The sequence below is a fragment of the Syngnathus floridae genome, unplaced genomic scaffold (assembly GCF_059516105.1).
Source record: "Syngnathus floridae isolate MCC-2025c unplaced genomic scaffold, RoL_Sflo_1.0 HiC_scaffold_68, whole genome shotgun sequence".
Lineage (NCBI taxonomy): Eukaryota > Metazoa > Chordata > Actinopteri > Syngnathiformes > Syngnathidae > Syngnathus > Syngnathus floridae.
The window spans coordinates 102,501-122,500 of record NW_028284097.1 but is presented as its reverse complement, the minus strand read 5'-3'; positions in this window follow the sequence as shown (position 1 = coordinate 122,500).

Genomic DNA, 20,000 nt, shown 5'->3' with positions numbered 1-20,000 from the left:
TGATGCTGCGACCGGGAGGGAAGCTGCGCCCCGTCCGAGTCAGACTCGGTCGTTGCGGCCCACCCGAGCCCGCACGCCTCACGCGGAGGGGTCATACGCCCCGGCGGCCACGATAGACGTCCTCCCGCTTCGCGGTGGTCGGGAGGGCTTAGCGGATAGGTGCAGATGCGGGGGCGGCTTCCCGAGATAGCCGTCCCTAGGTTAGGCGAGGGTTTGAGAAACATCTTTCGCGGTAGACCGGCGCGGCCGGCGGACGCCCACGTGGCGTGCCGCGAGTCGGATCGCGCGCTCGGCCTCCGTTGATGGCCGCTAGGTGCGTGCGTGGAATCGGGGCGTCTCGGTCTCGCTGCCGTACGGCTCGCGCTAGGCCTGCGGGGGCGGCGTCGGAGCGCGCGCTCGCGCGGCGGCCGTAGCGCTAGAGGGCGACCCGCAAGTGGGGAGGAACCGTCCACCCAACGCCGGCGCTAGCCGGGGCCGGTGGGGGCCCTACCAAGGCGGGTCATGGTCGCATGTCGGTCGGTCCGGCCTCTGTTTACCGAGGCGGCCGGCACCTCCATCTGCCTTGGATGCCCCGAATCCGCAGACTTTCCTCCGGCCTCAGCTTAACGAGACGGCCGTTGCCTCCATCCTTGGATGTTAACATTCGCAGAGTTTCAGCTCCGGGCTAGGGCGGGTGAAGTCGTCTCGAACCACGTGCCTGAAGGCCGCCTCGCGCCGGATGCAGGCCCCGCTCTGTCGTGCGGTGTGACCGTCCAACGCGGGCATCGCTAGATTAGCCGTGGCCACGATCCTTCCACACCGCGAGCCTTTCGCCCTCGGCCGCTCAGTTCGCGGGCCGCTGATCCCGCTCCATCTCTCCGGCCTGTGTTTAAGGAGGCGGCCGGTCCTCCTTCCTTGGATGGACCATTCGCATATTTTTCGCCCGGCCTGTGTTTAAGGAGGCGGCCGGTAACTCCCTTTCTTGGATGAGACCCAACATTCGCATATTTTTCGCCCGGCCTGTGTTTAAGGAGGCGGCCGGTCCTCCCATTCTGCCAGTGTTCCTTGGACTTTGAATATTTCAAAGTCTTTCCGCCCAACATTCGCATATTTTTCGCCCGGCCTGTGTTTAAGGAGGCGGCCGGTCCTCCCATTCTGCCAGTGTTCCTTGGACTTTGAATATTTCAAAGTCTTTCCGCTCCGGGCTAGGGCGGGTGAGGTCGTCTCGAACCACGTGCCTGAAGGCCGCCTCGCGCCGGATGCAGGCCCCGCTCTGTCGTGCGGTGTGACCGTCCAACGCGGGCATCGCTAGATTAGCCGTGGCCACGATCCTTCCACACCGCGAGCCTTTCGCCCTCGGCCGGTGTCGGTCAACGTGTGGGTTTGGGGGGAAGGACGGCTGCCGGGAGCAGACAGCCGTCCCCGGGTGGGGTGTACAGTCCCTTCACCGCGGCCGCCGGGAGCAGACGGCCGTCGAGCGATTCTGCCATTGTTCCTAGGACTTTGTACATTTTAAAGACCCTCCGCGCGGGCCGCTGATCCCGCTCGGTCGCTCCGGCCTGTGTTTAAGGAGGCGGCCGGTCCTCCCATTCTGCCAGTGTTCCTTGGACTTTGAATATTTCAAAGTCTTTCCGCTCCGGGCTAGGGCGGGTGAGGTCGTCTCGAACCACGTGCCTGAAGGCCGCCTCACGCCGGATGCAGGCCCCGCTCTGTCGTGCGGTGTGACCGTCCAACGTGGGCATCGCTAGATTAGCCGTGGCCACGATCCTTCCACACCGCGAGCCTTTCGCCCTCGGCTGATGTTCGGCCAACGTGTGGGGAGGGGGGGAAGGACGGCTGCCGGGAGCAGACAGCCGTCCCCGGGTGGGGTGTACAGTCCCTTCACCGCGGCCGCCGGGAGCAGACGGCCGTCGAGCGATTCTGCCATTGTTCCTAGGACTTTGTACATTTTAAAGACCCTCCGCGCGGGCCGCTGATCCCGCTCCGTCTCTCCGGCCTGTGTTTAAGGAGGCGGCCGGTCCTCCCATTCTGCCATTGTTCCTTGGACTTGTAAAAGTCTTTCCGCTCCGGGCTAGGGCGGGTGAGGTCGTCTCGAACCACGTGCCTGAAGGCCGCCTCGCGCCGGATGCAGGCCCCGCTCTGTCGTGCGGTGTGACCGTCCAACGCGGGCATCGCTAGATTAGCCGTGGCCACGATCCTTCCACACCGCGAGCCTTTCGCCCTCGGCTGATGTTCGGCCAACGTGTGGGGAGGGGGTTATGGACGGCTGCCGGGAGCAGACAGCCGTCCCCGGGAGGGGAGACTTCACGGCGGCCGCCGGGAGCAGACGGCCGTCGAGAGATTCTGCCAGTGTGTTCCTTGGACTTTGAAAAGTCTTTCCGCTCCGGGCTAGGGCGGGTGAGGTCGCCTCGAACCACGTGCCTGAAGGCCGCCTCGCGCCGGATGCAGGCCCCGCTCTGTCGTGCGGTGTGACCGTCCAACGCGGGCATCGCTAGATTAGCCGTGGCCACGATCCTTCCACACCGCGAGCCTTTCGCCCTCGGCCGGTGTTCGCTCAATGCGCGGGCCGCTGATCCCGCTCCATCTCTCCGGCCTGTGTTTAAGGAGGCGGCCGGTCCTCCCATTCTGCCATTGTTCCTTGGACTTGTAAAAGTCTTTCCGCTCCGGGCTAGGGCGGGTGAGGTCGTCTCGAACCACGTGCCTGAAGGCCGCCTCGCGCCGGATGCAGGCCCCGCTCTGTCGTGCGGTGTGACCGTCCAACGCGGGCATCGCTAGATTAGCCGTGGCCACGATCCTTCCACACCGCGAGCCTTTCGCCCTCGGCTGGTGTTCGGCCAACGTGTGGGGAGGGGGTTAAGGACGGCTGCCGGGAGCAGACAGCCGTCCCCGGGAGGGGAGACTTCACGGCGGCCGCCGGGAGCAGACGGCCGTCGAGCGATTCTGCCAGCGTTCCTTGTACTTTGAATATTTCACAGCCGTGCTCGCACTTAGGAAATTTTCGAGCGCTGTGGCACTTAGAAATTTTTCGTCAAGAGAGGCACTTAGACATTTTTCGTCAAGAGAGGCACTTAGAAAATTTTTCTCTCTCTCTCTGTGTGCCTTCCAGGGTGCTGTGCAACCCTGCGTGTTGTGTTCCCACCGAGCAAGGGGCGCTGCTGGCGGCCATGACCAAGCGCTCGGCACCGGGCCCTTTCATTTTGTGGGGTAAATTATGCGCCCCCCATGCTCGTTCTGACTATATTTTGCGAAAGGGGGGTAAATCGTTGATGAGTACGCTGACTAGGGGGACCATTTAGCGTACTCTGGCGCACCTGAAGACCAAAGTTGGTACTGCACCCTCCCCCTGGTACCCCAGCCCCTGGTACCTAAAGAGGGAGAGGCCGAATTTTCGCTTTTTGGGGCCGACCGAGGGAACCAGCCGAGGCGGACACTTTTCGGCTCAAGAGCCGTTGGCACTTAGAAAAAATTCGCACAAGTTGGCAGGGCTACCAGGGGAAGAGGCCGAATTTTCGCTTTTGGTGGCCGACCTGGGGAACCAGCCGAGGCGGACACTTTTCGGCTCAAGAGCCGTTGGCACTTAGAAAATATTTGCCAAACTTGGCTTGACTTCCAGGAGAAGAGGCCGAATTTTCACTTTTGGTGGCCGTTATGGGGAACCAGCCGAGGCGGACACTTTTCGGCTCAAGAGCCGTTGGCACTTAGAAAATATTTGCCAAACTTGGCTTGACTTCCAGGAGAAGAGGCCGAATTTTCACTTTTGGTGGCCGTTATGGGGAACCAGCCGAGGCGGACACTTTACGCTGGTTGAGTCGTTGGCACTTAGAAAATATTTGCCAAACTTGGCTTGACTTCCAGGAGAAGAGGCCGAATTTTCACTTTTGGTGGCCGACCTGGGGAACCAGCCGAGGCGGACACTTTACGCTGGTTGAGTCGTTGGCACTTAGAAAATATCTGCCAAACTTGGCTTGACTTCCAGGAGAAGAGGCCGAATTTTCACTTTTGGTGACCGACCTGGGGAACCAGCCGAGGCGGACACTTTACGCTGGTTGAGTCGTTGGCACTTAGAAAATATTTGCCAAACTTGGCTTGACTTCCAGGAGAAGAGGCCGAATTTTCACTTTTGGTGGCCGACCTGGGGAACCAGCCGAGGCGGACACTTACGCTGGTTGAGTCGTTGGCACTTAGAAAATATTCGCCAAACTTGGCAAGACTTCCAGGAGAAGAGGCCGAATTTTCACTTTTGGTGGCCGACCTGGGGAACCAGCCGAGGCGGACACTTTACGCTGGTTGAGTCGTTGGCACTTAGAAAATATTTGCCAAACTTGGCTTGACTTCCAGGAGAAGAGGCCGAATTTTCACTTTTCATGGCCGTTATGGGGAACCAGCCGAGGCGGACACTTTGCGCTGGTTGAGTCGTTGGCACTTAGAAAATATTTGCCAAACTTGGCTTGACTTCCAGGAGAAGAGGCCGAATTTTCACTTTTGGTGGCCGTTATGGGGAACCAGCCGAGGCGGACACTTTAGGCTGGTTGAGTCGTTGGCACTCAGAAAATATTCGCCAAACTTGGCCAGACTTCCAGGAGAAGAGGCCGAATTTTCACTTTTGGTGACCGACCTGGGGAACCAGCCGAGGCGGACACTTTACGCTGGTTGAGTCGTTGGCACTTAGAAAATATTTGCCAAACTTGGCTTGACTTCCAGGAGAAGAGGCCGAATTTTCACTTTTGGTGGCCGACCTGGGGAACCAGCCGAGGCGGACACTTTACGCTGGTTGAGTCGTTGGCACTTAGAAAATATTCGCCAAACTTGGCAAGACTTCCAGGAGAAGAGGCCGAATTTTCACTTTTGGTGGCCGACCTGGGGAACCAGCCGAGGCGGACACTTTACGCTGGTTGAGTCGTTGGCACTTAGAAAATATTTGCCAAACTTGGCTTGACTTCCAGGAGAAGAGGCCGAATTTTCACTTTTCATGGCCGTTATGGGGAACCAGCCGAGGCGGACACTTTTCGGCTCAAGAGCCGTTGGCACTTAGAAAATATTTGCCAAACATGGCTTGACTTCCAGGAGAAGAGGCCGAATTTTCACTTTTGGTGGCCGTTATGGGGAACCAGCCGAGGCGGACACTTTACGCTGGTTGAGTCGTTGGCACTTAGAAAATATTTGCCAAACTTGGCTTGACTTCCAGGAGAAGAGGCCGAATTTTCACTTTTGGTGGCCGACCTGGGGAACCAGCCGAGGCGGACACTTTACGCTGGTTGAGTCGTTGGCACTTAGAAAATATTCGCCAAACTTGGCCAGACTTCCAGGAGAAGAGGCCGAATTTTCACTTGTTGTGGCCGTTATGGGGAACCAGCCGAGGCGGACACTTTACGCTGGTTGGGTCGTTGGCACTTAGAAAATATTCGCCAAACTTGGCCAGACTTCCAGGAGAAGAGGCCGAATTTTCACTTGTTGTGGCCGTTATGGGGAACCAGCCGAGGCGGACACTTTACGCTGGTTGGGTCGTTGGCACTTAGAAAATATTCGCCAAACTTGGCCAGACTTCCAGGAGAAGAGGCCGAATTTTCACTTGTTGTGGCCGTTATGGGGAACCAGCCGAGGCGGACACTTTACGCTGGTTGGGTCGTTGGCACTTAGAAAATATTCGCCAAACTTGGCTTGACTTCCAGGAGAAGAGGCCGAATTTTCACTTATGGTGGCCGTTATGGGGAACCAGCCGAGGCGGACACTTTACGCTGGTCGAGTCGTTGGCACTTAGAAAATATTCGCCAAACTTGGCCAGACTTCCAGGAGAAGAGGCCGAATTTTCACTTGTTCTGGCCGACCTGGGGAACCAGACGAGGCGGACACATCACCCCGCAAGTGCCGTTGGCACTTTGAAAATATTCGCCAAACTTGGCCAGACTTCCAGGAGAAGAGGCCGAATTTTCACTTGTTCTGGCCGACCTGGGGAACCAGACGAGGCGGACACATCACCCCGCAAGTGCCGATGGCACTTAGAAAATATTCGCCAAACTTGGCCGGACTTCCAGGAGAAGAGGCCGAATTTTCGCTTTTTCTGGCCGACCTGGGGAACCAGACGAGGCGGACACATCACCCCGCAAGTGCCGTTGGCACTTTGAAAATATTCGCCAAACTTGGCCGGACTTCCAGGAGAAGAGGCCGAATTTTCACTTGTTCTGGCCGACCTGGGGAACCAGACGAGGCGGACACATCACCCCGCAAGTGCCGTTGGCACTTTGAAAATATTCGCCAAACTTGGCCGGACTTCCAGGAGAAGAGGCCGAATTTTCACTTTTTCTGGCCGACCTGGGGAACCAGACGAGGCGGACACATCACCCCGCAAGTGCCGTTGGCACTTTGAAAATATTCGAAACTTCCATCAAACACACATCGGCTTTTTCGCCGTCGCTGTCCGGCCTGGGCACCATCGTGGCTCGGACAGTTCGTGTGCCAGCTTCCGTTGGCACTTAGAACATTTTTCAAAATAAAAATAAACAGTCCTGCACATACGTGCCGACTATATTTTGCGAAAGGGGAGTAAACCGATGAGTACACTAACTAGGGGGACCAACAGACCGTAGTGGTCTCCCCTGGTACCTAAATGCATACCCCTGGTACCTCAGCGACTACCCCTGGTACCTAAATGCGTACCCCTGGTACCTCAGAGAGGCCGAATTTTCACATTCCGTGGCCGAACTAGGGAACCGGACGAGGCGGACACTTTTCCGGGAGAGACCCGATGGCACTTAGAAAATATTCGCTCAAGTTGGCAGGACTTCCAGAGCAAGAGGCCGAATTTTCACATTATGTGGCCGAACCGGGGAACCAGCCGAGTCGGACACTTTTCCGGGAGAGACCCGATGGCACTTAGAAAATATTCGCTCAAGTTGGCAGGACTTCCAGAGCAAGAGGCCGAATTTTCACATTATGTGGCCGAACTAGGGAACCGGACGAGTCGGACACTTTTCCGGGCAAGACCCGATGGCACTTAGAAAATATTCGCTCAAGTTGGCAGGACTTCCAGAGCAAGAGGCCGAATTTTCACATTATGTGGCCGAACTAGGGAACCGGACGAGTCGGACACTTTTCCGGGCAAGACCCGATGGCACTTAGAAAATATTCGCTCAAGTTGGCAGGACTTCCAGAGCAAGAGGCCGAATTTTCACTCGCTCGGGCCGACTCGGGGAACCAGCCGAGTCGGACACTTTTCCGGGCAAGACCCGATGGCACTTAGAAAATATTCGCTCAAGTTGGCAGGACTTCCAGAGCAAGAGGCCGAATTTTCACTCGTTCGGGCCGACTCGGGGAACCAGCCGAGTCGGACACTTTTCCGGGCAAGACCCGATGGCACTTAGAAAATATTCGCTCAAGTTGGCAGGACTTCCAGAGCAAGAGGCCGAATTTTCACATTATGTGGCCGAACTAGGGAACCGGACGAGTCGGACACTTTTCCGGGCAAGACCCGATGGCACTTAGAAAATATTCGCTCAAGTTGGCAGGACTTCCAGAGCAAGAGGCCGAATTTTCACTCGTTCGGGCCGACTCGGGGAACCAGCCGAGTCGGACACTTTTCCGGGCAAGACCCGATGGCACTTAGAAAATATTCGCTCAAGTTGACAGGACTTCCAGAGCGAGAGGCCGAATTTTCACTCGGTCGGGCCGACTCGGGGAACCAGACGAGTCGGACACTTTTCCGGGCAAGACCCGTTGGCACTTAGAAAATATTCGCTCAATTTGGCAGGACTTCCAGAGCAAGAGGCCGAATTTTCACTCGTTTGGGCCGACTCGGGGAACCAGCCGAGTCGGACACTTTTCCGGGCAAGACCCGATGGCACTTAGAAAATATTCGCTCAAGTTGACAGGACTTCCAGAGCGAGAGGCCGAATTTTCACTCGGTCGGGCCGACTCGGGGAACCAGACGAGTCGGACACTTTTCCGGGCAAGACCCGTTGGCACTTAGAAAATATTCGCTCAATTTGGCAGGACTTCCAGAGCAAGAGGCCGAATTTTCGCTCGTTCGGGCCGACTCGGGGAACCAGCCGAGTCGGACACTTTTCCGGGCAAGACCCGATGGCACTTAGAAAATATTCGCTCAAGTTGGCAGGACTTCCAGAGCAAGAGGCCGAATTTTCGCTCGTTCGGGCCGACTCGGGGAACCAGCCGAGTCGGACACTTTTCCGGGCAAGACCCGATGGCACTTAGAAAATATTCGCTCAAGTTGGCAGGACTTCCAGAGCAAGAGGCTGAATTTTCACTTTTTCTGGCCGACTCGGGGAACCAGCCGAGTCGGACACTTTTCCGGGCAAGACCCGATGGCACTTAGAAAATATTCGCTAAAGTTGGCAGGACTTCCAGAGCAAGAGGCCGAATTTTCGCTCGTTCGGACCGACTCGGGGAACCAGCCGAGTCGGACACGTTACGGCCGAACAGCCGTTGGCACTTAGAAAATATTCGCTCAAGTTGGCAGGACTTCCAGAGCGAGAGGCCGAATTTTCGCTCGTTCGGGCCGACTCGGGGAACCAGCCGAGTCGGACACTTTTCCGGGCAAGACCCGATGGCACTTAGAAAATATTCGCTCAAGTTGGCAGGACTTCCAGAGCGAGAGGCCGAATTTTCGCTCGTTCGGGCAGACTCGGGGAACCAGCCGAGTCGGACACATTACGGCCGAACACCCGTTGGCACTTAGAAAATATTAGCTCAAGTCGGCCGGACTTCCAGGCGAAGAGGCCGAATTTTCACTTTTTCTGGCCGACTCGGGGAACCAGCCGAGTCGGACACATTTCGGCGTAACACCCGTTGGCACTTAGAAAATATTCGCCCAAGTCGGCCGGACTTCCAGGCGAAGAGGCCGAATTTTCGCTCGTTCGGGCCGACCGGAGGAACCAGCCGAGTCGGACACATTACGGTGTAACACCCGTTGGCACTTAGAAAATATTCGCCAAAGTTCGTTGGACCTCCAGGCGAAGAGGCCGAATTTTCGCTCGTTCGGGCCGACTCGGGGCACCAGCCGAGTCGGACACATTACGGCCGAACACCCGTTGGCACTTAGAAAATATTCGCCAAAGTTCGTCGGACTTCCAGGCGAAGAGGCCGAATTTTCGCTCGTTCGGGCCGACTCGGGGAACCAGCCGAGTCGGACACATTTCGGCGCAACACCCGTTGGCACTTAGAAAATATTCGCCAAAGTTCGTCGGACTTCCAGGCGAAGAGGCCGAATTTTCGCTCGTTCGGGCCGACTCGGGGAACCAGCCGAGTCGGACACATTTCGGCGCAACACCCGTTGGCACTTAGAAAATATTCGCCAAAGTCGGCCGGACTTCCAGGCGAAGAGGCCGAATTTTCGCTCGTTCGGGCCGACTCGGGGAACCAGCCGAGTCGGACACATTTCGGCGCAACACCCGTTGGCACTTAGAAAATATTCGCCAAAGTCGGCCGGACTTCCAGGCGAAGAGGCCGAATTTTCGCTCGTTCGGGCCGACTCGGGGAACCAGCCGAGTCGGACACATTTCGGCGCAACACCCGTTGGCACTTAGAAAATATTCGCCAAAGTTCGTCGGACCTCCAGAGCGAGAGGCCGAATTTTCACTTTTTCTGGCCGACCGGAGAACCAGCCGAGGCGGACACATCACGCCGCTTTTGCCGTTGGCATATTCGAAACTTCCAGAATCGGCTTTTTCGCCGTCGCTGTCCGGCCTGGGCACCATCGTGGCTCGGACACGTCGTGTGCCAGCGTCCGCTGGCACTTAGAAAATTTTTCAAAATAAAAATAAACAGTCCTGCACATACGTGCCCACTATATTTTGCGAAAGGGGAGTAAACCGTCGATGAGTACGCTGACTAGTGGGACCAACCATCGCGCTCTGGCGCACCTGAAGACCAAAGTTGGTACTGCACCCTACCCCTGGTACCCAAACGGGGTAGAGGCCGATTTTTCGCATTTGGCGGCCGACCTAGGGAACCAGAAGAGGCGGACACTTTTCCGAGCAAGTGCCGATGGCACTTCCAGAGCGAGAGGCCGAATAATCGTAATTTGTGGCCGACTTGGGAACCAGCGAAGGCGGATAGGAAGTGGAGCGGGTCCCGCCGGCTGGTCCGCGGGCCAATTGCGGTCCCGCGAGTTAGCGATCGCGGTCCGGAATTCTAGCCGACTTGGGAACCAGCGAAGGCGGATAGGAAGTGGATTGGGTCCCGCCGGCTGGTCCGCGGGCCAATTGCGGTCCCGCGAGTTAGCGATTGCGGTCCGGAATTCTAGCCGACTTGGGAACCAGCGAAGGCGGATAGGAAGTCAAGTGGGTCCCGCCGGCTGGTCCGCGGGCCAATTGCGGTCCCGCGAGTTAGCGATCGCGGTCCGGAATTCTAGCCGACTTGGGAACCAGCGAAGGCGGATAGGAAGTCAAGCGGGTCCCGCCGGCTGGTCCGCGGGCCAATTGCGGTCCCGCGAGTTAGCGATCGCGGTCCGGAATTCTAGCCGGCCGGGGACCACCGCGAGGCGGATGGGTGGTCACCGAGGTCCCGCCGGCTGGTCCGCGGGCCATTTAGGGTCCCGCGAGTTACCGATCGCGGTCCGGAATTCTACCCGGCCAGGGACCACCGCGAGGCGGATGGGTGGTCACCGAGGTACCGCCGGCTGGTCCGCGGGCCATTTAGGGTCCCGCGAGGTACCGATCGCGGTCCGGAATTCTACCCGGCCAGGGACCACCGCGAGGCGGATGGGTCTTCACCGAGGTCCCGCCGGCTGGTCCGCGGGCCATTTAGGGTCCCGCGAGTTACCGATCGCGGTCCGGAATTCTACCCGGCCGGGGACCACCGCGAGGCGGATGGGTGGTCACCGAGGTCCCGCCGGCTGGTCCGCGGGCCATTTAGGGTCCCGCGAGGTACCGATCGCGGTCCGGAATTCTACCCGGCTGGGGACCACCGCGAGGCGGATGGGTCTTCACCGAGGTCCCGCCGGCTGGTCCGCGGGCCATTTAGGGTCCCGCGAGTTACCGATCGCGGTCCGGAATTCTACCCGGCCGGGGACCACCGCGAGGCGGATGGGTGGTCACCGAGGTCCCGCCGGCTGGTCCGCGGGCCATTTAGGGTCCCGCGAGGTACCGATCGCGGTCCGGAATTCTACCCGGCTGGGGACCACCGCGAGGCGGATGGGTCTTCACCGAGGTCCCGCCGGCTGGTCCGCGGGCCATTTAGGGTCCCGCGAGTTACCGATCGCGGTCCGGAATTCTAGCCGGCCGGGGACCACCGCGAGGCGGATGGGTCTTCACCGAGGTCCCGCCGGCTGGTCCGCGGGCCATTTAGGGTCCCGCGAGGTACCGATCGCGGTCCGGAATTCTAGCCGGCCAGGGACCACCGCGAGGCGGATGGGTCTTCACCGAGGTCCCGCCGGATGGTCCGCGGGCCATTTAGGGTCCCGCAAATTACCGATCGCGGTCCGGAATTCTAGCCGGCAAGGGACCACCGCGAGGCGGATGGGTGGTCACCGAGGTCCCGCCGGCTGGTCCGCGGGCCATTTAGGGTCCCGCGAATTACCGATCGCGGTCCGGAATCCACGCCGGCCAGGGACCACCGCGAGGCGGATGGGTCTTCACCGAGGTCCCGCCGGCTGGTCCGCGGGCCATTTAGGGTCCCGCGAATTACCGATCGCGGTCCGGAATTCTAGCCGGCCGGGGACCACCGCGAGGCGGATGGGTGGTCACCGAGGTCCCGCCGGCTGGTCCGCGGGCCAATTGCGGTCCCGCGAGTTAGCGATCGCGGTCCGGAATTCTACCCGGCCGGGGACCACCGCGAGGCGGATGGGTGGTCACCGACGTCCCGCCGGCTGGTCCGCGGGCCAATTGCGGTCCCGCGAGTTACCGATCGCGGTCCGGAATTCTACCCGGCCGGGGACCACCGCGAGGCGGATGGGTGGTCACCGACGTCCCGCCGGCTGGTCCGCGGGCCATTTAGGGTCCCGCGAGTTACCGATCGCGGTCCGGAATTCTAGCCGGCCGGGGACCACCGCGAGGCGGATGGGTCTTCACCGAGGTCCCGCCGGCTGGTCCGCGGGCCATTTAGGGTCCCGCGAATTACCGATCGCGGTCCGGAATTCTAGCCGGCCGGGGACCACCGCGAGGCGGATGGGTGGTCACCGAGGTCCCGCCGGCTGGTCCGCGGGCCAATTGCGGTCCCGCGAGTTAGCGATCGCGGTCCGGAATTCTACCCGGCCGGGGACCACCGCGAGGCGGATGGGTGGTCACCGACGTCCCGCCGGCTGGTCCGCGGGCCAATTGCGGTCCCGCGAGTTAGCGATCGCGGTCCGGAATTCTACCCGGCCGGGGACCACCGCGAGGCGGATGGGTGGTCACCGACGTCCCGCCGGCTGGTCCGCGGGCCATTTAGGGTCCCGCGAGTTAGCGGTCGCGGCCCGGAATTCTAGCCGGCCCGGAGCCACCCAGAGGCCGTGCACAGGCGCCGGGTGGCCGGAAATACCTCCAGCCGAGCGGACATGCACTTTATAAGCACCTTGGACGAGATGGCTGAGCCTTACTCGACTTCCAGCACCCCGGCTAAGCGTTCTCCACGGCCCGCTGTGCTTCTAGAAGACCTCCAGACGGTCCTCATGGTACTTTCCTCCTCACTCTCCCAGGCGGCCCAGGCTTCCAGCACCCCGGCTAAGCGTCATACACGGCCCGCTGTGCTTCCAGAAGACCTCCAGACGGTCCTCATGGTGCTTTCCTCCTCACTCTCCCAGCCGAACGAGGCTTCCAGAGCCCCGGTTAAGCATTTTACGCGGCCCGCCGAGCCTCCACAGCACCTCCAGCCGGTTCTCCGGGTGCTCCCATCCTCACTGTTTAAGCCGAACGAGGCTTCCAGAGCCCCGGCTAAGCGTTTTACGCGGCCCGCTGGACTTCCACAGCACCTCCAGCCGGTTCTCCGGGTGCTTCCCTCCTCACTCTTGACGCCCGAGGAGACTTCCAGCACCCCGGCTAAGCGTTTTACGCGGCCCGCTGAGCTTCCAGAGCACCTCCAGCCGGTTCTCATGATGCATTCCTCCTCACTCTTTTAGCCGAACGAGGCTTCCAGCACCCCGGCTAAGCGTTTTCCACGACCCGCCGAGCTTCCACAGCACCTCCAGCCGGTTCCCCGAGTGCTTTCCTCCTCACTGTTTAAGCCGAACGAGGCTTCCAGAGCCCCGGCTAAGCGTTTTACGCGGCCCGCCGAGCTTCCAGAGCACCTCCAGCCGGTCCCCCCGATGCTTTCCTCCTCACTCTTGACGCCCGAGGAGGCTTCCAGAGCCCCGGCTAAGCGTTCTCCGCGTCCCGCTGATCTTCCCGGAGGTCGTAACGGGGAAATACCTCCCTCCAGCGGACACGGAGAGAAATTACACCGCCTCTCGCACAGAGGCGGGTAAACGGCGGGAGTAACTATGACTCTCTTAAGGTAGCCCGACTTGACATCTTTTTAACGGTTCGTGGATAAATACATGATATATACTACATATGATCGCATTTACAGCCAAATAATACAAAGTGACCATTCGGTTATAAACATTGTATTCATAATGTTTATAGGTGATGTTAATATTTATATATTTAATGTTTATAGGTGATGTTAATATTTATATATTTAATGTTTATAGGTCATGTTAATATTTATATATTTATTTTGTACATCATGTTATAGTTGTACGACACTTGCTATAGGATCATGATGTGATCATATCGGCGGAAGTCGGCCCGGGCTCCGGGTGAAGAGGCCGAATTCTCGCCACTCGCGGCCGACCGGGGAACCAACAGAGGCGGACGGATCGCGGCGCGAGAGCCCTTGGCACTTAGAAAAAATTTGGCAAAAGTCGCTCCGGGCTCCGGGTGAAGAGTCCGAATTCTCGCCACTCGTGGCCGACCAGGGAACCAGCGAAGGCGGGCAAGCTCTCAAGAGAGCCCCGCCGGCTGGTCAGCGGCGGGAAATGCGCCCTCTGGCGGACACGCCGTTGTAAATGAATGGGCTTTGGCACTTAGTGCATTTTCGCTGAAGTTGAGCCGCGCTCCGGGCGAAGAGGCCGAATTCTCGCCAGTCGTGGCCGACCAGGGAACCAGCAAAGGCGGGTAAGCTTTCAAGAGAGCCCCGCCGGCTGGTCCGCGGGCCATTTAGGGTCCCGCGAGTTAGCGACCGCGGCCCGGAATTCTGGCCGACTTGGGAACCAGCGAAGGCGGATAGGAAGTCAAGCTAGTCCCGCCGGCTGGTCCGCGGGCCATTTAGGGTCCCGCGAGTTACCGGTCGCGGCCCGGAATTCTGGCCGACTTGGGAACCAGCGAAGGCGGATGGGTGGTCACCGAGGTCCCGCCGGCTGGTCCGCGGGCCATTTAGGGTCCCGCAAGTTAGCGATCGCGGTCCGGAATTCTAACCGGCCGGGGACCACCGCGAGGCGGATGGGTCTTCACCGAGGTCCCGCCGGCTGGTCCGCGGGCCATTTAGGGTCCCGCGAGTTAGCGATCGCGGTCCGGAATTCTAGCCGGCCGGGAACCACCGCGAGGCGGATGGGTGCTCACCGAGGTCCCGCCGGCTGGTCCGCGGGCCATTTAGGGTCCCGCGAGTTACCGATCGCGGTCCGGAATTCTACCCGGCCAGGGACCACCGCGAGGCGGATGGGTCTTCACCGAGGTCCCGCCGGCTGGTCCGCGGGCCATTTAGGGTCCCGCGAGGTACCGATCGCGGTCCGGAACTCTAGCCGGCCGGGGACCACCGCGAGGCGGATGGGTCTTCACCGAGGTCCCGCCGGCTGGTCCGCGGGCCATTTAGGGTCAAATCATATCAAAATGTCATTCTCCGGGTGCGTTCCTCCTCGCTTCGTAAGCCGAACGAGGCTTCCAGAGCCCCGGTTAAGCGTTTTACGCGGCCCGCCGAGCCTCCACAGCACCTCCAGCCGGTTCTCATGAGGCTTTCCTCCTAACTCTTGACGCCCGAGGAGGCTTCCAGAGCCTCGGCTAAGTGTTTTACGCGGCCCGCTGGACTTCCACAGCACCTCCAGCCGGTTCTTATGATGATTTCCTCCTCACTCTTGACGCCCGAGGAGGCTTCCAGCGCCCCGGCTAAGCGTTTTACGCGGCCCGCTGAGCTTCCAGAGCACCTCCAGCCGGTTCCACGGGTGCTTTCCTCCTCACTCTTGAAGCCCGAGGAGGCTTCCAGAGCCTCGGCTAAGCGTTTTACGCGGCCCGCTGAGCTTCCACAGCACCTCCAGCCGGTTCTCATGATGCATTCCTCCTCACTCTTTAAGCCGAACGAGGCTTCCAGAGCCTCGGCTAAGCGTTTTACGCGGCCCGCTGGACTTCCACAGCACCCCCAGCCGGTTCTTATGATGCTTTCCTCCTAACTCTTGACGCCCGAGGAGGCTTCCAGCACCCCGGCTAAGCGTTTTACGCGGCCCGCCGAGCTTCCACAGCACCTCCAGCCGGTTCTCATGAGGCTTTCCTCCTAACTCTTGACGCCCGAGGAGGCTTCCAGAGCCTCGGCTAAGCGTTTTACGCAGCCCACTGAGCTTCCACAGCACCTCCAGCCGGTTCCCCCAGTACTTTCCTCCTCACTCTTTAAGCCGAACGAGGCTTCCAGAGCCCCGGCTAAGCGTTTTACGCGGCCCGCTGGACTGCCAGAGCACCCCCAGCCGGCCCTCACAATGCTTTCCTCCTAACTCTTGACGCCCGAGGAGGCTTCCAGAGCCCCGGCTAAACGTTTTACGCGGTCCGCTGAACTTCCAGAGCACCTCCAGCCGGTTCCCCGGCTGCTTTCCTCCTCACTTTCTAAGCCGAACGAGGCTTCCAGAGCCCCGGCTAAACGTTTTACGCGGCCCGCTGAGCTTCCACAGCACCTCCAGCCGGTTCCACGGGTGCTTTCCTCCTCACTCTTGACGCCCGAGGAGACTTCCAGCACCCCGGCTAAGCGTTTTACGCGGCCCGCTGAGCTTCCAGAGCACTTCCAGCCGGTTCTCCGGGTGCTTCACTCCTCACTCTTTAAGCCGAACGAGGCTTCCAGAGCCTCGGCTAAGCGTTTTACGCGGCCCGCTGGACTTCCAGAGCACCTCCAGCCGGTTCTCATGATGCATTCCTCCTCACTTTCTAAGCCGAACGAGGCTTCCAGAGCCCCGGCTAAGCGTTTTACGCGGCCCGCTGAGCTTCCAGAGCACCTCCAGCCGGTTCCCCGGGTGCATTCCTCCTAACTTTCTAAGCCGAACGAGGCTTCCAGAGCCCCGGCTAAACGTTTTACGCGGCACGCTGAGCTTCCAGAGCACCTCCAGCCGGTTCCCCGGGTGCATTCCTCCTCACTTTCGAAGCCGAACGAGGCTTCCAGAGCCCCGGCTAAGCGTTTTACGCGGCCCGCTGAACTTCCACAGCACCTCCAGCCGGTTCTCCGGGTGCTCCCATCCTCACTGTTTAAGCCGAACGAGGCTTCCAGAGCCCCGGCTAAGCGTTTTACGCGGCCCGCCGAGCTTCCACCGCACCTCCAGCCGGTTCTCATGTTGCATTCCTCCTCACTCTTGACGCCCGAAGAGGCTTCCAGAGCCCCGGCTAAGCGTTTTACGCAGCCCGCTGAGCTTCCACAGCACCTCCAGCCGGTTCCCCGGGTGCTTTCCTCCTCACTGTTTAAGCCGAACGAGGCTTCCAGAGCCCCGGCTAAGCGTTTTACGCGGCCCGCCGAGCTTCCACCGCACCTCCAGCCGGTTCCCCGAGTGCTTTCCACCTCACTTTCTAAGCCGAACGAGGCTCCCAGCACCCCGGCTAAGCGTTCTCCGCGTCCGGGTGATCTTCCCGGAGCTTGTAACGGGGAAATGCCTCCCTCCAGCGGACACGGAGAGAAATTACACCGCCTCTCGCACAGAGGCGGGTAAACGGCGGGAGTAACTATGACTCTCTTAAGGTAGCCTGACTTGACATCTCTTTAACGGTTCGTGGATAAATACATGATATATACAACTTATGCTCGCATTTACAGCCAAATAATACAAAATGAGCATTCGGTTATAAACATGGTATTCATAATGTTTATAGGTGATGTTAATATTTATATGTTTAATGTTTATAGGTGATGTTAATATTTATATATTTAATGTTTATAGGTGATGTTAATATTTATATATTTATTTTGTACATCATGTTACAGTTATACGACACTCGCTATTGGATCATGATGTGATCATGTCGGCGGGAGTCGGCCCGGGCTCCGGGTGAAGAGGCCGAATTCTCGCCACTCGCGGCCGACCGGGGAACCAGCAGAGGCGGACGCATCGCGGCGCGAGAGCCCTTGGCACTTAGAAAAAAATTGGCAAAAGTCGCTCCGGGCTCCAGGTGAAGAGGCCGAATTCTCGCCACTCGCGGCCGACCGGGGAACCAGCAGAGGCGGACGCATCGCGGCGCGAGAGCCCTTGGCACTTAGAAAAAATTTGGCAAAAGTCGCTCCGCGCTCCAGGTGAAGAGGCCGAATTCTCGCCACTCGCGGCCGACCGGGGAACCAGCGAAGGCGGGTAAGCTTTCTATGGAGCCCCGCCGGCTGGTCCGCGGGCCGAACGGGGTCCCGTCACCTACCGACAGCGGACGCCGACCCACGCCCGGCAGGAACCACCGAGAGGCGGACACGCTCTCCGACGAGCCCCGCCGGCCGGTCCGCGGCGGGAAATGCGCCCTCTGGCGGACACGCCGTTGTAAATGAATGGGCTTTGGCACTTAGTGCATTTTCGCAAAAGTTGAACCGCGCTCCGGGCGAAGAGGCCGAATTCTCGCCACTCGTGGCCGACCAGGGAACCAGCGAAGGCGGGTAAGCTCTCAAGAGAGCCCCGCCGGCTGGTCCGCGGGCCAATTATGGTCCCGCGAGTTACCGGTCGCGGCCCGGAATTCTGGCCGACTTGGGAACCAGCGAAGGCGGATAGGAAGTCGAGCGGGTCCCGCCGGCTGGTCCGCGGCGGGAAATGCGCCCTCTGGCGGACACGCCGTTGTAAATGAATGGGCTTTGGCACTTAGTGCATTTTCGCAAAAGTTGAGCCGCGCTCCGGGCGAAGAGGCCGAATTCCCGCTACTCGTGGCCGACCAGGGAACCAGCGAAGGCGGATAAGCTTTCTAGGGAGCCCCGCCGGCTGGTCCGCGGGCCGAACGTGGTCCCGTAAAGTACCGACAGCGGACGGCGACCCACGCCCGGCAGGAACCACCGAGAGGCGGACACGCTCTCCGACGAGCCCCGCCGGCCGGTCCGCGGCGGGAAACGCGCCCTCTGGCGGACACGCCGTTGTAAATGAATGGGCTTTGGCACTTAGTGCATTTTCGCTGAAGTTGAGCCGCGCTCCGGGCGAAGAGGCCGAATTCTCGCTACTCGTGGCCGACCGGGGAACCAGCGAAGGCGGGTAGGCTTTCAAGAGAGCCCCGCCGGCTGGTCCGCGGGCCGATTATGGTCCCGTCACCTACCGACAGCGGACGCCGACCCACGCCCGGCAAGGAACCACCGAGAGGCGGATAACGGCGCACACCGCGAACGGCGGGTGGCGGTCGCTGGGTGGCGGTCGGCTGGTGGCGGTCGGGGGGTGGCGGTCGGGGATGGTGCTTGGGGATGGTGCTTGGGACCGGTGGCGCCGGAGGCGCACACCGCGAACGGCTGGTGGCGGTCGGCTGGTGGCGGTCGGCTGGTGGCGGTCGCTGGGTGGCGGTCGGGGGGTGGCGGTCGGGGGGTGGCGGTCGGGGATGGTGCTTGGGGATGGTGCTTGGGACCGGTGGCGCCGGAGGCGCACACCGCGAACGGCTGGTGGCGGTCGGCTGGTGGCGGTCGGCTGGTGGCGGTCGCTGGGTGGCGGTCGGGGGGTGGCGGTCGGGGGGTGGCGGTCGGGGATGGTGCTTGGGGATGGTGCTTGGGACCGGTGGCGCCGGAGGCGCACACCGCGAACGGCTGGTGGCGGTCGGCTGGTGGCGGTCGGCTGGTGGCGGTCGGCTTGTGGCGGTCGGGGGGTGGCGGTCGGGGGGTGGCGGTCGGGGATGGTGCTTGGGGATGGTGCTTGGGACCGGTGGCGCCGGAGGCGCACACCGCGAACGGCTGGTGGCGGTCGGCTGGTGGCGGTCGGCTGGTGGCGGTCGGGGGGTGGCGGTCGGGGGGTGGCGGTCGGGGATGGCGCTTGGGGATGGTGCTTGGGACCGGTGGCGCCGGAGGCGCACACCGCGAACGGCTGGTGGCGGTCGGCTGGTGGCGGTCGGCTGGTGGCGGTCGGCTGGTGGCGGTCGGGGGGTGGCGGTCGGGGGGTGGCGCTTGGGGATGGTGGCGGTCGCCTTGTGGCGGTCGGGGGGTGGCGGTCGGGGGGTGGCGGTCGGGGGGTGGCGGTCGGGGGGTGGCGCTTGGGGATGGTGGCGGTCGCCTTGTGGCGGTCGGGGGTGGCGCTTGGGGATGGTGGCGGTCGCCTTGTGGCGGTCGGGGGTGGCGCTTGGGGATGGTGGCTGTCGCCTGGTGGCGGTCGGGGGTGGCGCTTGGGGATGGTGGCTGTCGCCTGGTGGCGGTCGGGGGTGGCGCTTGGGGATGGTGGTGGTGGTGGTCGCCTGGTGGCGGTTGACTTGTCGCGGTCGGGGGTGGCGCTTGGGGATGGTGGCTGTAGCCTTGTGGTGGTCCGGGGTGGCGCTTTGGGACCGGCGTCCGACGCAAAGTGCGTGTTGCGCGGCCCGGAGAAAGTTTCAGCCAAGGGCCCGCCGCTGGAGAAAATTTTAGGTACCAGGGGTGGATTTTTTTTGTCACCGCAGGAGGGGGACGTTGCCTCCGTCGGTGTCCGGCGGAGAGTGCGTGTTGCGCGGCCCGGAGAAAGTTTAGGCCCGGGGCCCGCCGCTGGAGAAAATTTTAGGTACCAGGAGTGGATTTTTTTTGTCACCGCAGGAGGGGGACGTTGCCTCCGTCGGTGTCCGGCGGAGAGTGCGTGTTGCGCGGCCCGGAGAAAGTTTAGGCCCGGGGCCCGCCGCTGGAGAAAATTTTAGGTACCAGGAGTGGATGTACTTACTTCCACAGCGCCCGCGCGCTCCTGGCTGGTGTCCGAG